This window comes from Podarcis vaucheri (genome assembly GCF_965113315.1).
Source record: "Podarcis vaucheri genome assembly, chromosome: 11".
Lineage (NCBI taxonomy): Eukaryota > Metazoa > Chordata > Lepidosauria > Squamata > Lacertidae > Podarcis > Podarcis vaucheri.
The window spans coordinates 55,629,344-55,646,057 of NC_138749.1; the positions used below are offsets into that span (position 1 = coordinate 55,629,344).

General features: G+C 43.1%; 1 long non-coding RNA gene across 1 annotated transcript; it reads right to left on the minus strand.

The window, feature by feature from the left end:
* Positions 1-9,551: 9,551 nt before the first annotated feature.
* On the minus strand, positions 9,552-16,294 carry LOC309542782. The gene is made up of 2 exons (XR_014224428.1): positions 16,011-16,294; positions 9,552-9,935 (listed from the first exon to the last, which is right to left on the minus strand). It is a non-coding gene; the product is annotated as an uncharacterized lncRNA (long non-coding RNA).
* Positions 16,295-16,714: the final 420 nt, after the last annotated feature.

A 16,714-nucleotide genomic window follows, 5' to 3' on the forward strand; every position in this document is an offset into this window, starting at 1 on the left:
ACCTGAAGCACCTGTAACCCTAGGTACCACTGTACTGTTTCTGCCTGGCACAGAATTGTTAGAGGCACAGGACTATAGAAAACTGGTGACAGCCTCTGTTAAGCCTCAAAAGCATTCTAGAGATCTTTAAGAACAACAGCAAAGGACTATATAGTTGGGGGTTTAAAAACGTTTTGTTGACTTTTTTTTTACAAAGAACAGTCAACAACAACCAGTAACAACAAAAAATACCAACAATTAAGGACAGGTTGAGATTGTTCCAGTAATATATCACATACCCGATTGGAACTATAAAATGGTGATTTCCTTGAGTCAAAATGAGAGTACCCCTAAACATTTTTTTAGAAAAAAAGCACCGATAATAATAATAACACTAACAATATTTGGGTTGTTGTTTTATTTTGATTATATATATTGCAGTTTTTATGTTGATCTTTTCTGTGAACCGCCCTGAGACGTCTGGGTATAGGGAGGTATATAAATTCAATTAACAACAATAACAATTATTATTAGTATACTATTTATATTCCACCCATCTGACTGATTTGCCCAGATACTCTGGGCAGTTTCCAACATATATAAAAACATAATTAAACATTAAACATTAAAAAAAACTGTTGTAGCTGTAAGAAATATAGTTTATTCACCTTCAGTCTGCATAGAGAGAGCCCAGATCTTACAGCCTGGTGATTTCAAGAGTGGCTTGTGGCCCACAGCAGCGCTGCCCTGGAGTCCAAGACATCTCTCCCAGCCACCTCAGCCAGTCTGCCCAAGATGGATCCCATTCTTTCTTCTTTCCCATTCTTCCCAGAACACCCTACTAAAAACTCTCTTTTCCTGTCACCTCACACCCAGTTACCCTGGCAATCTCTCAAACCCCCCAGTCTCTGTTTACACCTCAGGGCAGGGAGAAAGGAGTTCTCTTGCATTGCCAGTGGCTCTCAATGACCCTGAATTGTTTCTTAATGGCCCTAGCTTGGCCAGGTCATTTTGCATGTTGTTGTTGTTGTTGTTGTTGTTGTTGTTAGTTGTTTCTTAATGGCCCTAGCTTGGCCAGGTCATTTTGCATAGTATTATTATTATTATTAGAATTAGAATTTATATACCGCTCTATACCCGGAGGTCTCAGGGCGGTTCACAGAAAAGATCAACCTAAAAACCACTATATATATAATCGAAATAAAAACAACAACCCAATGCCCCCCCGCCCCAAAGCCACATTTTAAAACGGCATGGGATGTCAATCAGATCAACCAAAATCCTGGTTAAAAAGGAACGTTTTTGCCTGGCACCTAAAGGTATATAATGAACACGCCAGGTGAACTTCCCTCGGGAAAGCATTCCACAGACGGGGAGTGTGGTGTTTGCCCATTCGTTTAGAAAATGTCTGTACAGGGGAGAGACAAAGGGTTAAAAATATAGACCAATAGGAAAGCTGGAGGCGGAGCCTACCTGTTTATAAAAGGGCTTAGCCTGAGGTTTGAGTTAATTGTTGGTGGGTAGTTGGTTGGTTTTAGTGGGTTGGTTGGTTGAGAAAGGCAGTTGGAGAAGCAGTTGGCAGGCAATTGGAAATAGAGAGACAGTTAGTGCAGTGGGTTCTTCAGTGAGGGGAGGTAGAAGAGATAGAGAGAGGAAAATAAGACTAAGAAAGTAAAGAGTAACAATGATTGGAATGCCGTTAAATATTGTTTGTGTCTGAAATAAACTACTCTCTTCTTTATTAACTTGAGAACCTGACAGACTGAAGTGATTTTACTGGGGAGGACCTGGTTGGTGGCAGCGGATTAGTGGTGTACGGGTCAGTAGACCGGGGGCTCCGTACGAATGCCACAGGGAGCCACTGCAGAGAAGGCCCATTCTCATGTTGTCACTCTCTAGACCTCACGAGGAGGAGGCGGCACACAAAGGAGAGCCTCAGAAGATGATCTCAGGGTCCGGGTAGGTATACATAGGCTAGCTCAGGAATTCCTCTGCAACATGCATTATGTCTAAGACAACTACCTTTATGGAAAAGGCTGAAGCTCAGTTGCAGAACATCTGCTTTGAATGCAGAAGGGCTCAATCCCTGGAATCTTCAGGTAGGGCTGGGCCAAATCTCCGTTTGAAACCCCGGAGAGTAACTGTGGACAACAGAACAACCAATGGTCTCACTCAGAATAAGGCAACTTCCCAAAGTTCTTACATAGGGTAGAACATCAAGACAGAAGAACGTTAGAAAAATCAACTTCCAAGTTCTTCAAACAGGGTCAAAAAGATGAGGATTTCGAATGTTTTCATAAAAGTGACCGTCCCTACTTTAGTTGTACAATGTGTTTCAAGTTTCCAGAAATAAGAATATAGTTTTCAACTGCTACTGTTTGCTAGAATTAGACAATCAAGAAGTATCTGAAGCATGTACAAAGCCAGGTCGAACATATGTTGGAAATGTAAAGAAAAGGAAGGGGCCTTTTATCATATGTGGTGGTAATGCAGAGAATTTTTTTAAAAAGGGAAGTGATCTATAAATGAATTGAAGAAAATGTTTTAAATGACATTTGTAAAAAAAAAAACCCAGAAGCATTTTTGTTGGGGATTGTAGGACAAGACCTTCCAAGGAAAATAAAGAATTTATTTATGTATTCTACAACAGTGGCAAGAGTTTTGATAGCACAAGGATGGAAGAATGAGGAAACCCCAACAAAGGAACAGTGGCAAGAGAAACTGGTGAACTATGCAGAACTGGCTAAACTGGCATACAAACTGTGAGACAAGGACAACTGTGACTTCAAAGAAGAATGGGAACTTTTTACAAAGTATTTAAAAAGACAACAAAATGAATTGGACTCCTTGGCAGGTTTTGAATAAACATACACAAATTTAGTGATTGACAACATGGTAGACAGATAATATAAGGACTGAAATAATTTTGTAATATGCAGAGAATAATATGTGCTGAGAAATCAGAGAGAGGAGCTGAGGGAAGTCTCGGAGGGAGGGTTTGATGGGGAATGGGGGGGAAATAATGAATGTGATATGTTTTGATATATTTTTATGTTGAAATTGTTAATTTATTTTTTTTTAAAGAGAAGCATCTGAAGCAGTCCTCCCACAGTGAAAGTGTTAGAGCGACTTGGACACCTGTGGGAACGGCGACGTCTTCTATGAGAAAGTAATTTCCAAGCCTACAGAAAATGAGCAGAGAAGGTTGGTACCTTCCCTACTGCCTGCAGATGGCAGGGGGAAACCAGACTGAGATTGTATATTCATTTCCTGCAAGAGTAGCAGTGAGTAAAACTAGCATCTGCCTTTCTCTTTAAACCATGAAGAATTAGGATCTGGAAGCAACATGGCCTGTGCCATACATTTTTTATCTATATCAAAGAGCCAAAGACACAACTGAAGCAAGAGAGCAGGCTTGGTTTAAGGGGGTGTTCTCAGAAGTTTGCAAGCACAGTCGCACACACTGCCCGGTTCAAGACTGGGGAAATTTGACATGTTCTTCATAATTCAGCAGGAGACCCTGGAACATGGGAAATTGCCACTGGGCAAGAGATTTTGGTTATAGTATACAGCTTTTATCATGGGAAAAGTTATGGCAAGAGGATTTGAAGTTTACAAGCTGCTATTCGTTGAAAGAAAACTATATGAAAATGATGTACTGCTGATATTTTGCACCCAGTAAAATTGTGAAGGGACACGGGTGGTGCTGTGGGTTAAACCACTGAGCCTAGGACTTGCCGATCAGAAGGTCGGCGGTTTGAATCCCCACAACGGGGTGAGCTCCCGTTGCTTGGTCCCTGCTCCTGCCAACCTAGCAGTTCGAAAGCACTTCAAAGTGCAAGTAGATAAATAGGTACCACTCTGGCAGGAAGGTAAACGGCGTTTCTGTGCGCTGCTCTGGTTCGCCAGAAGCGGCTTAGTCATGCTGGTCACATGACCCGAAAGCTGTACGCCGGCTCCCTCGGCCAATAAAGCGAGATGAGTGCCGCAACCCCAGAATCAGCCACGACTGGACCTAATGGTCAGGGATCCCTTAAAATTGTGAAAATGTATAGAAGCAGCTCGAATGTTTGCTGCAAATGTAAAAGGAAAGAGGGTACTTTTTATCGTATATGGTGGACATGTGGGGAGGTAAAAGTTTTCTGGGAAATGATATATAATGAGCTGAAAAAAAGGTTTAAGGAAACTTTTGTTAAAAAACCAGGAAGATCCAGTATTCCTAAAAGGCTGGAATAATTTTTTAACATATTTGAGAGACCACTGTAAACAGTTGAAGTCATTGGCAGGAATACAAGGACACTTGTAAAGCATTATTATATAATGGATAGATTACATTAAAATATGCAGGAATAAACTATAGAAACAGAATCCATGGAGGGAGAGAAGGAGGTGCAAAGGTTTGAAAGAACCATTTTTTCTTATTTTTGGAAATGTTACATTTGTTGTGTATAAATTTTATGTAAAACCAATAAAACTTTATATAAAAAGTAAAATAAAAAAAGGAACATGAGAAATTGCCAAACCATTTATCTCTCTCGTGGGATTTACCTGTTCAAACATTGCTGAATTTGAGTGGGGCAGAATTATGTGGAAGCAGCAATTGGGCCATCCGAAGAATGCAAAATTTGCTGCATGGGCCCCAACGCACCCTAGTCTATGTGGCAAAACATCTCTGAAAAGAATTAAGATATTTACGAGGCAACTAAGGACTCTTAAGAATCGCTTGGGTCTCTTTGAAGCTTCAGCATTGCACCCATTTGATCACTAGAGCAAAACTAGCTGCTTGGCTCCTGATGTAATTAGAAAATACTGGCCCTTGGGAGATTAGTATGCATTTCCCCCCAAGAGTGAGTAGTTTCAATAGCTGACAACATATTTTGAACAAAGCATCCAGAGAAGAAAGGTCTAATGTGCTTTAATAACTGTCTTCAGTCCCTCAGCTTGAGTAGTCAATAAATAAGGAGTGATTCAATGGTTTTTAAAGGTCACATATGATTTAGGAGAGAAAAACCTGTATATAAATTGGGGTGTAGACTTCTACCACGCAGAGGCCTCTAAAATGTTACCCATGCAAATTTATAGGTCATTTAAAAATATTTATCTCTATTATGGAGGTGATTAGAATACCAAGGCAGTCTTAGTTTCGTGCTACTATACTCTCATGTTTACTTGAACCTTGCTCATTTGTACGACCTGATTCTACATTATCATAAAAGTTTTCTTTCCTGCTGACTAGTAAGTGTTTTAGTTTTGCTATTTAATACGTACCTTAAAATAAATAAAAAATACTTTATTCAGTAGTCATAAAAGCATCTTATCCTTACCTAAATGGAGTTTATGTAGAACAAATATTGCCCAAACATGAGGGATTTTTTCATATTTTCTCTTCATACATTTTGTTACATTCGCTCTCAGAATTTGGAGGGGGGGAAAGTATTTATTTCTGAGCAGCGGTGTAGCGTGAGTTGTCAGCACCCGGGGCAACGCAAGTAATTTGCGCCCCCTAACCCGGGGCAAGGCAAGTAATTTGCGCCCCCCCTAACCCCTAACCTGCGAGTTGCCGCTGGCGCTGCCGCCCAAACGACGCCGCTTGCCCGGAGGAGGGGGGGGCAGAGAGGCGAGGAAAATGCAACATGGCCCAGCAGCTGCAGCAGCACCGGCGGAGGCGGGGCTGTGAGGAGGGGCTGCCTGGCGCGTCCTCCGCGGCGAGCGCTGAGAGCCGCTGCCTGCCGGGCGCCTTCAGCCCGGACGCGCGCACAGCTCGGCGGTTCCGCAAGACATGCGGCTCCGCTACAGCCTGCGCCCGAGGCTCTTCGGCGACTCCGGAGGCAGCGAGCGTGCCCCCCCGGATGTTGCGCCCGGTGCGGCCGGCACCCCTGGCACCCCCCACGCTACGCCACTGTTTCTGAGACATTCCCAACTAGCCTTGTTTTCCAGTTAGGATTTTTCATGATTAACTAGACTGCGGCAAGCTATAATTGTAGGTTAGGAGAGACCACTGAGCAATTTCAAAACTCTACAAATACTCAAATGCACAGTACATTTGTCAACGGAGACATTCGAGAAACAAGGTACCACTGTATATTTGTCAAAAGAAGCAAATACTTTTATTCAACCTATGTATTTCAATGCCAAAAGTTCCATCATAAATTGTTTCCAACATCTCCTCTTAATTTCAAACTACAGAAGCACTGATATTTTGTATCAATCTGTTTGTAGCAATTACCACAGACTATTTGTAAACTACTCCGCGATCCTCAGATGAAGGATGATGTAGAAATTTAATAAATAATTTTAATTATTGAGGAGATTTCACCCCTCCCATATCCAAGAATCTCCTGAGGAGTCTGCTGATTCTCCAGAGTGGAGGAGGCGTGTTCTGCTCTCTACTTATTCTGCTCCAGCACCACATCAAAGAGTCAGTCAGTCAGTGTCGGAGAGAGGGGGGGGAGAGAGAGAGAGAGAGAGAGAGAGAGAGAGAGAGAGACTGAGTGTTAGAGATCGTGTGTAGAGATAAGGTTGCTGCTAAGAGCAGCTGCAGACTCAGTGCAGTGCAGCATTCATTTATGCTTAGACGTATTAAGCTCTGTATATAGTTTGTATAGTTGTAGATAGAATAAAGAAGATATTCTACAGAGCTGCTCTCCGAGTTGTTTATATACTCGGCTAGACGATGCTGTACTCTGCTGTGCGACGACTGTCTTCTTGTGGGAGTGAATCCGGTGCTCACAACTCTAAGCTGTGAGCAGTGGCGTATCGTGGGGGGTGCAGGGGGGGGGCCAGCCGCACCGGGCGCAACATCTGGGGGTTAGGGTTAGGGGGCGCAAATTACTTGCCTTGCCCCGGGTGCTGACAACCCACGCTACGCCACTGGCTGTGAGTCCACAGCACTTTGACCTGTTCCTGTGCAGAAGGTGGTCTCTGGAAGTGCTACCCAGCTCGCCTAGCCCACTCGGGGCAGAAGTGGATGAGTCCAGTTGGTGGCACTGGCTCAAGGGCGTGCTGACAATTATAACTGCTACAGCATAACACTTTGGGTCACAAATTATAGCATTTGTTATAAATGTTGCTTCCTCCTGAAAATTGTATGAATTAGGTTACCTAGATGACAGCATCCTCATGCAGAACTTTAAGATGGAACCTCAAGAAAACCAATATGAACAACAGGCTGCTGAAATCATCTGATGTCCAACACTGTTTAGTATTTCTGAGAAATGTATCATAGAATCACAGAACTGTACAGCTGGAAGGAACCTGACGGTCATCTATCCTTTTTGCACAACTGTTTTCTTCCCCCAAGCCCTGACACACTGTGTGAGTGTCTGGAGGTGGTTGGATGGTGGATGGCAGCTAACAGATTGAGGTTGAATCCTGACAAGACAGAAGTACTGTTTTGGGGGGATGGGGAGGGCAAGTGTGGAGGACTCCCTGGTCCTGAATGGGGTAACTGTGCCCCTGAAGGACCAGGTGTGCAGCCTGGGGGTCGTTTTGGACTCACAGCTGTCCATGGAGGCGCAGGTCAGTTCTGTGTCCAGGGCACCTGTCTACCAGCTCCATCTGGTACACAGGCTGAGACCCTATCTGCCCGCAAACTGTCTTGCCAGAGTGGTGTATGCTTTGGTTATCTCCTGCTTGGACTACTGCAATGCACTCTACATGGGGCTACCTTTGAAGGTGACCCAGAAATTACAACTAAACCAGAATGTGGCAGCTAGAGTGGCTGCAGGGACCGTATAACACCGGTCCTGAAATACCTACATTGGCTCCCAGTATGTTTCCGAGCACAATTCAAAGTGTTGGTGCTGACCTTTAAAGCCCTAAATGGCCTTGACCCAGTATACCTAGAGGAGCATCTCCATCTCATTGTTCAGCCTGGACACAGGTCCAGCTCTAAGGGCCTTCTGGCGGTTCCCTCACTGCAGGAAGTGAGGTTACAGGGAACCAGGCAGAGGGCTTTCTCAGTAGTGGCACCCACCCTGTGGAACTTCAGATGTGAAGGAGATAAATAACTATCTGACTTTTAGAAGACATCTGAAGGCAACCCTGTTTAGGGAAGTGTTTAATGCTTGATTGGGTTTTTAATATTCTGTTGGGAGCCACCCAGAGTGGCTGGGGAAACCCAGCCAGATAGGTGGAGTATAAATAATATGTTTATTAATTTATTATTATTATTATTATTATTATTATTATTATTATTATTATATCATCTTTTCCCCTCCTTTCCCAAGCCGAGTGGATAGAACAGCTGTTACACCAGCATGACTGGTGTGTTATTTTCACAGAATGTGAATGTAGGATTGCTGTGTTAGAAACATTAAAAGAAGAAATAGATCAATAAAAAGTTACGATTTTTTTATAAAAAACCACTCTATCTTGAACGTAGAGAGAAAAATATGGTCCCTAAAGATTATAAATTCAATTTTACATTATTTATTATTTATACAGTGAAAGAAGACACAGCAAGGATCAATGTGTTCAGTTTAATATGGACATGGGAAAGTTTTCCTGCTCTCGGGCAACAGGTGTGTCACATTTATGGGGGGTTGCTCAATTCATTTCAAAGCAGAAAATATTCAACATATGCAGTCCACCCATGTAAAGAGCTTTTCTTTTCACCGATATGAATTGGGTAGTCCCTTTATGTGAACTTTCATGTGCACACCAAAGATCTTTCTGAGTTCTGAAACATGACAACAGGAGATTGTATCAAGACATAGCTGTCAAGCGTCCCTTATTTGGAGGGACAGTCCCTTATCCCAGTGCCATGTCCTGCTGCTGTCCCTTATTGATGGTGTCCCTTAAATTTCCTGGGTTTCAAAGGAAGCAGCTCCTCTCCCTCCCTCCCTGCCGGCCAGGGAGGAGGGAGGCTCCAACTGTGTTGCTTGGCTGCATTGCTCACCCAATAAGGAGTCTAAGAATGACTGGGGGGTGGAGCTTGCATGCCTTGTGCCGATCAAATCGGCCGCATTGACGGGGGACTCGCCTTTGCTCAGTGCTTCCCAGCAGAGAGGTGACGGTGGTTTTCCTTGCTGCATCCCCTTTGCTGGGTTGCTGCGCTGTGGGAACCACCGCTTGAGGCTTTGTTTGGCTGCTGACTGGGCTTTCTGCCTTTGGCTCGGAGGAGCTCAGAAGTTGAACATACCTGTGGCCAGAAAATCCCTTATTTTGGCTGCTGGTCCCTTATTTTCAAATCTGTAAGTTGATAGCTATGTATCAAGCCCTTTGGAATGTATTCTAGGGATGGGCACAGGCCCAACAATTTGTGTCGCATCTATGCTTTAAAAAAAATCCAATTTCTTTTTGCATCTCTCAGCACACAGTGGTCCTGATAACAGTCACCCCCATGCGAACAGCTGTAGTTCGTTTTGTAAAATCCAAGAGACATAACTGTACAGTTTACATTAAGTGTCATGTACAGTTTGACCCCCGACTTGTGATATGCATAGACTTGGTCTCTAAACTCCTTAGGGCAAGGACCTATGTACTTACATTTTTTCTACAAAGCATCATTTAAACTGATACTTAAAAAAAAAAAACGACAATCATTATTTGTGACTATAACTCATAATTCCTACTTTAAAGGACCGTAAGAAGGTAGCTTTATTATATTTTCTGTATCAAGTTCTTCAGTTGAAAGGAGAATTGGAATACAACCTACAGGCCGACTGATTTGAGATCTCCTGTGTGCAAGACTTTTTAAAGAGATAAAATAGAGAGATTTTACTTGACACTTATTAAATCAGTCTGCTAAAGTAATAATGAGATATCTGGAGGTCCCAGGACATCCTTGCTCTTTGTCTTCAATTAAAATTGGCTCTTGGGATTTGCTCTGATTTTAGAAGTGTTAAAGAGTCTGTTTGTTCTTCCTTCTCTTCCTCAGATGTTTTAAGATCCAGCTTTTAAAAGGCATGGAAATATATTTTGAAGCTGTTGCATGCAGAGTCCTAGTAATCTTTCTACAAATAAAACATTTCATGGTTAGCAAATCAGTTTTGAGAATCATTATTTATAAGCTTACATGGAATTTATATATAGAACTTGTAGTTAGTGTGGATTGAGGCTGTAGCCCTCAACTGTGGAGTAATTGTGAATGAATACAGTGTGACTTGTTGTTTAGTTTACTCATGTCCGACTCTTCGTGACCTCATGGACCAGAGCACGCCAGGCACTCCTATCTTCCACTGCCTCCCGCAGTTTGGTCAAACTCATGCTGGTAGCTTCGAGAACCTTATCCAACCATCTCATCCTCTGTCGTCCCCTTCTCCTTGTGCCCTCCATCTTTCCCAACATCAGGGTCTTTTCCAGGGAGTCTTCTCTTCTCATGAGGTGGCCAAAGTATTGGAGCCTCAGCTTCACGATCTCTCCTTCCAGCTTTTCAGGCCGAGGGAGGTGGCGTTTTTCCACAGACAGCTTTCCAGGTCATGTGGCCAGCAGGACTAAACCACTTCTGGTGCAATGGAACACCATGACGGAAACCAGAGCACACAGAAACGCCATCCCATTGTCAGTGTAGAAGTATTGTCAGACCAGTTGACCTGAGCAAATGGAATGGGGAGCAATTTTGTCCTTCGACTCAGGCAGAAAAAAATAATATTGGGCTGGCCCTTGCCTTACTGGTTTGAAGACACCATCCCAATACTTTTTCTTTAAATAATAATAATAATAAAGTTTCTGTGTAACCTGTGTCTAACACAATAAGAATAAGAAACTGGGTGATGAAAGGGGAGAGAAGCTTTAAGGTATATTACAATCACTAGGTATTATGGACAATACGGTGGTGCTTTTTTATAAAAAAAGATCCCATTTCTGGCTCTCATGTAATTTCTAGTAGTATTATGTGGCATCATTACATTGTGTATTTCCCCAGGCCCAGGTCCAAGTCACTGTCTGCCACTCACTGAGGTGGGGAAACTCATGGAAAGATGGCGTCCTGTCACTTGGCGAATTACAGGGCCATTGGGCTGCCAGTTTTGGCTGCAGCTCCTTATCAGCCATAATGCATTCATTTTGTGTTCATCAGCTCCAGCAAAACTCTCTGCAGAGCAATATTTGATAGGAACAACACAAAGGCGTTGAGTGGAAGAAGCTGACAAAGAGACTGGGCATCTGTTTCCTTTGCCATTTTAAAATCACACAGGGCTTTAGTGCCTTTAGTCAGCTGAGGAGAAAAACACTGATATGATTACTGTTGTCTATGCATGACTGAAAGCAATGGCACATTTCAGATGTGAACAAAGCATTGGAATGTTACTTTCTTGTTTCAATTTCACAAACTATCTACGGTTCATAAAATGTCAAATATACCCAAGACGGAACACTTAAAAAAAAAGTCAAGGTCACATTACCCGCGAGTAGTAGCAGAAGGGAATTTTCTCTGGACATTTGTCCTACAGAAACATCTTTGGAGCCTAGCAGCTCATTTTACATATATCAGGAGGCAAAGAAAGACCTTTTAAGAGCACTTATGACATTTCAGGGGGGAAACCCTCTGAAATTAATAAGGGAAATATGAGTAAGATCAGAGTAGCATACAAGAAAATCCTTAAAAATAAAAAAGCAAGTTTTGTGGGACGTCAGTGGCAAAAACTAGGGCTGGCAGTGTCTGAACAAAGGGAGGATAAATTCTGGGACCCGGTGGCTTGGGGCATGAATGAAACAAAATCAGCACTAGATGCCACCATACTGGCACAACATTGGGTGAAATACTATATAGAACTTTTTGGAGAACAGGCAAGGCAACCATCGGATGCTGAGGTGTCCATTGACTGGTCAAAACCACCAGAAATAAGATCTCTCATAGATAGCCCCAGGTGAGGATACAATGCAACTGGAGCTTTTAAAGGCACATATGGACTGGTGGGAACCCATCTTGTCTAGGCTCTTCACACAAACAAATTATGGAAATTAAATATCATCATGCCAATTCACAAGAAAGGGGATACGGCCCCACCCCACCCCCAAAAAAATTACTGTCCTATTCGTTTACTTGATGTTCCTTCCAAACTCTATGCTAGGCACCTGCTTACAAAATTAACAGACTGGTTCTGTGAAAATAACATGTGTTTTTTTTATTCCGGAGATGAGAAGATCTGACTTTTTCACTCAAAGGAACAACTGCAAAATGTCCTCCGTTGTAGAACACAGATCACACAGCTGTTCAGTGGGATTTGGGGAGCTTGTATAGATTACTCTAGACCAGGGGTCAGCAAACTTTTTCAGCAGTGGGCCGGTCCACTGTCCTTCAGACCTTGGGGGGGGGACTATATTTTGAAGAAAAAGAAAAGAAAAAAGAACAAATTCCTCCTCCACATGCAGCTGCTGGGTGACCTTCGGCTAGCCACACTTCTCTGAAGTCTCTCAGCCCCACTCACCTCACAGAGTGTTTGTTGTGGGGGAGGAAGGGAAAAGGAGATTGTTAGCTGCTTTGAGACTCCTTAGGGTAGTGATAAAGCGGGATATCAAATCCAAATTCTTCCTCTATGCCTCACAAATAACTCAGAGATGCATTTTAAATAAAAGCACACATTCTACTCATGTAAAATCTCACTAATTCCCGGACCGTCCACAGGCTGGATTTAGAAGGTGATTGGGCCGGATCTGCCCCCCGCGCTTTAGGTTGCCAACCCATGCTCTAGACATTGCCTTCTCTATGGTCCCTCTCCTCTCTCCAGGAGTCAACTCTTTTTAGCAAGTCACTTCCTGGACAGCATAAAGTGAAACAGCAGTGGTTAGGTGCTGCTAAATAATCCAGATCTAGAATCATCCAAGGCAGAGGTAATCTGAAATGTTTCATATAGCAAAGGTCTGTGTATGGAAACATTTGTGTTCAGCGACTAATCTATCCCCAAAGCCACATGGAGCAATTTAAAGCTCCCGCCACATGTTGACAGCAGTGTATCCACTGGTCGAGTGTGAGCAATCCATGGTACGACACTAAAGTATCTCTCAATTTGTTTCAAAGGGAAAGACACAGTGACTAAGATCCAGAAATTCACTCCAACTAGAGATGACTTTTGCCTATTCCAAGGGTCCTTCTGGGGATAGCAGGAGGAGGGGAAATTGTCAAAAGTCACATGCCCAGATCCTTCAAGTGGATCAAAAGCCTTTTCATAGATGAAAGAATCCTTTATATGTCCAGTTTGAATGTATGCATAAATAAATTGACATATCATGAAGGCACCACAATCTTCAGTGACCTTCATTTCAAGGAAACCAAACCCAGAGGTAAGAGCTGGAAACTGTGGAGTCTCTTACTCCTTGAAGACTTACTTTGCCAAACCTTTATTAGGTATTACAAATATAGGCTATCATAAAACATATATTTTGTTACACAGATGTACCCAATATCTGATTAAAGCCTCCTTACCAGACTTGCATAGTCAATCAAGATAACTTGGGTGAAAAAACTTCCTCCTGCGTACTTTGATCATCAATATGAACGATTTCTCCCCATTTAAGTATTAATAACGCTAAAGCATAATTCTAAAAATGTAATTGCAAAATGTTTTTAAACCATAAGCTGCTTAAATAATGTCCTTTATTTAACTATATAAACACATGCCATTACAGCTGTACCAAAACAAATTAACACACAGCAGCAGCGGCTTCCACTCATTATATGAAATTATTCTTGATTAACCAAAAGATGCAAACCACTTGGAAAAGCCTGCTTCTTACATGGTAACCTGCCCAGTACAAAAAGCTCTGTGAGTGGCAGATCATTTGTCTAATGCCTTTTCTCAAATTTATATTGATTTCTCTGTTTTTAATTGAATCAGCTTCAGCGGGAATCTGCAAGTGTGTTTCAGAGCCAGCAGGATGCCAACGTTAAGCAAAAAACACCACAAGCTCTTTTGAATAACAAAGCTCATTCAAAAAAACCAAACAAAACAAAACTTCTTTGGGAAATACAGAACTTAAGGTTTTCGCCGGGATATGATCATGAATAGTGGCATACTTGGAGTCACAACAGTTTGTTAGAGTTCTCCTTTTCTCTCCTCAGATCCTCCGAGAGAATAAAAATCAGCTGCAACTAACAAAGAGATCAGAATGCCTCTATCTGTCTTAGCTCATTCAGGCACGCTAAACTACCATGGTAGTCCCTGTGGGGAATGCAAAGCAGAAACTAGACACTGATTGACATCAAAAGTTATTCAACAGTAAGTCATTTCCACGGATGCGCAGTATGCTTTTGAAAAATAAAAATACAAAAGAGAAACGGTTCTCTATTCCCTCTTACAAATAAACTCAAATTTTTCTTTCTTTCTCTTTTATAAGCATTTTCAGTGGTGCTGACAATGTCTTCACTTTCTTACAATTTTGGGGAACCCCCCATTTTGGGGGGAAGTATGACTAGTCATAGCATTGCCCTCTCTTCTTGCTGTCCTTGTCCACGGCGATTCTATTATGTACCCATATCTGATTAGTTGTGCAGGACAACAGCAGCAAACTTGGGTACCTTTCAGATTTTTCAGACAAAGCGTGTTCTCCAATAAATGAGAGCACGTGTTGCGGTGTGGGCCACCAGGCCAGGCCTCTTGTTGCCAGGCAGGTTAATAGTTGTTGCCTGGCATCATGATTGGGTAACCGGGTTGCTGGGGCAAATTGCATGTTGCAAATTGGGTGGGTGGGACCATAGTCTTTAAATATTGGTGCACTCTGGTTTCTCTTTCTCTTTGCAGAGTGCATCGGATCACCCGCCCGCCCGCCCTCTTTCCGGTTGACCTTGCTTTGCCTGTCATGGGGTCGTCTGCCATTGGGGCAGGGGCCTAGTAGGAATTTTGCCATTTGGTGATTGGCTGTGCCATTTGGTTTTTGCCTACTGCTCAGCAATTCGTCACAACTTGTAAGGTTGCGGTTAGGCATTGGTTATAATATGCTGGTGGTGGAGGGGTCAGGCTGGGCCTGCCCCTCCTATTGCGCTGAAGGGAATTCCGTTAAAGGAATCCTGGGGCTTGCCACGATTTCGTCCAATCCCTGTTATGGGACCAGGGCCGCCCAATCCCTGTTATGGGAATCCTTGTTATAGGACCGGGCAGGCAAGCTTTCGGGGAGCTGCTGGGGTGAGCGGCGTGGGTCCGACGCTTAGCTCAAATGACCCCCAAGTTTGACTTTCTCTTCTACTGGCTACCGATCGGACCTCGGGATGTCAGTTCTGTCCCAGGCGGGGGGACAGATAGTCATAACCAATGTCTAAGCAACCACTCACTGATTTTGTATTTTAATAAAGTTGTGGCCAAAATAGTGCCCAAAAACCAAAACTAAAATTAAGTGTTATGTGTGAAGTTATTTGAGGGGTGGCCTGGGGACCTACACACGCAACATTTCTCCTCTCTTCTGACCATTGACAATGCTGGCTCCCCTGGAAGGTATTATCCTACTCACTACTTATTGATGAGCTGGAGTCACCCATGTGACCAATCCAGGAAGGAGAAAGAAGTCAGGCACCAGAAGGAAAGAAATGTGCAAAAAGCAGCAGCAAATAATGGAAATGATGACTGCCTCTCTAAAAGAAAGATAGGAGAAATATTTATACCTCCTTGTTGTAATCATCATTTTCAAGTTAAGCGTTAGAAGTGAATATTTGGTACAGTCCTTATCCTTATGTTGACTTAAGATACACTAGTGGCCAAAATTGTGGAAACCTTTTGGGAAAAGTATATTTCCGAGGCTCATAATACTCCCTTTTTTTGGGGGGGGGAGTAATACCATAAAATTATATATCAATGGAAATATAATTTAATGAAGAATGTGATGCAGTAAGTGAATGATCAAACCTCAGAAATACACTTTCCCCAAAAGGTTTCCACAATTTTGGCTACTAGTGTATTGTCACAACTGGAAATTTCAGATGTGAAGAGCAACAGTCAGGTATGGAAACAGAACTTAGAGACCAAATAAGTCTAAAGGACAAGGTCATGGGGCATCCTAAGTTATACACAATACTGTCACAGTCCCATGCTGAGCAGCAACAGGCGAGCTCAGGGGAGGGAGAGGCCAGCCAACCAACAGAGTCTCAGGAGTGCACTTACCTGTAGGCAGAGTCTGGATCCAAAGTCAGGTCCAGTCCTAGGATCAGGCAACAGCGATTCATGCAGTCAGACACTCCAGGGGTCAGGGAATCTGATGATCAAAGGTCAAGAGGATCAAGAAACAGCAATACTGGGCCAGGAACAACACATGCTGTTTCCAGCATCTGACTGAAGCCAGCTGGTTCTCATCAGTGCCTTCTCTTCAGAGTCCTTGAAGGCTGATCAGCTACAGGTGGAGTCCCTCTGCCTTCTTCCCCTTCAGGCTGCTGTTCAGCAGGCAAAGCTGACTCCTGGCTCATGACAAGTACTCTTCATGACATCATGCACTGACCATTGAAATCACAATTGCTTGAGTGGGTCAGAGAGGTGTGCATAGGATTACATGCAATGGAGTTTTCCTGCCTTCTCCTTCCCACTGTGGACCGTTGAGGTGCCACACACCACAAATGAGGAACCAGGAACTCTGGAAGAAGGGTCCACGCAGCTTATTCCTTCTGTCACTTTGACAGCTGGGCCAAACTCGGCTAAATCAAAAATCAAAGCACAATGCCTTGCCAATATCCCTTTGTCCGTTTGTCTTTGACTATGTCATTTCCCTTGGGCCTCTTTGATCCTCATTTACCTGTGCTGAAACACAATCTAACCCTTCCTCTCTGGGTTCTGTTTTTCAGGTCCTTTGGTGTGGGATGTGGAGCTACAGCTGG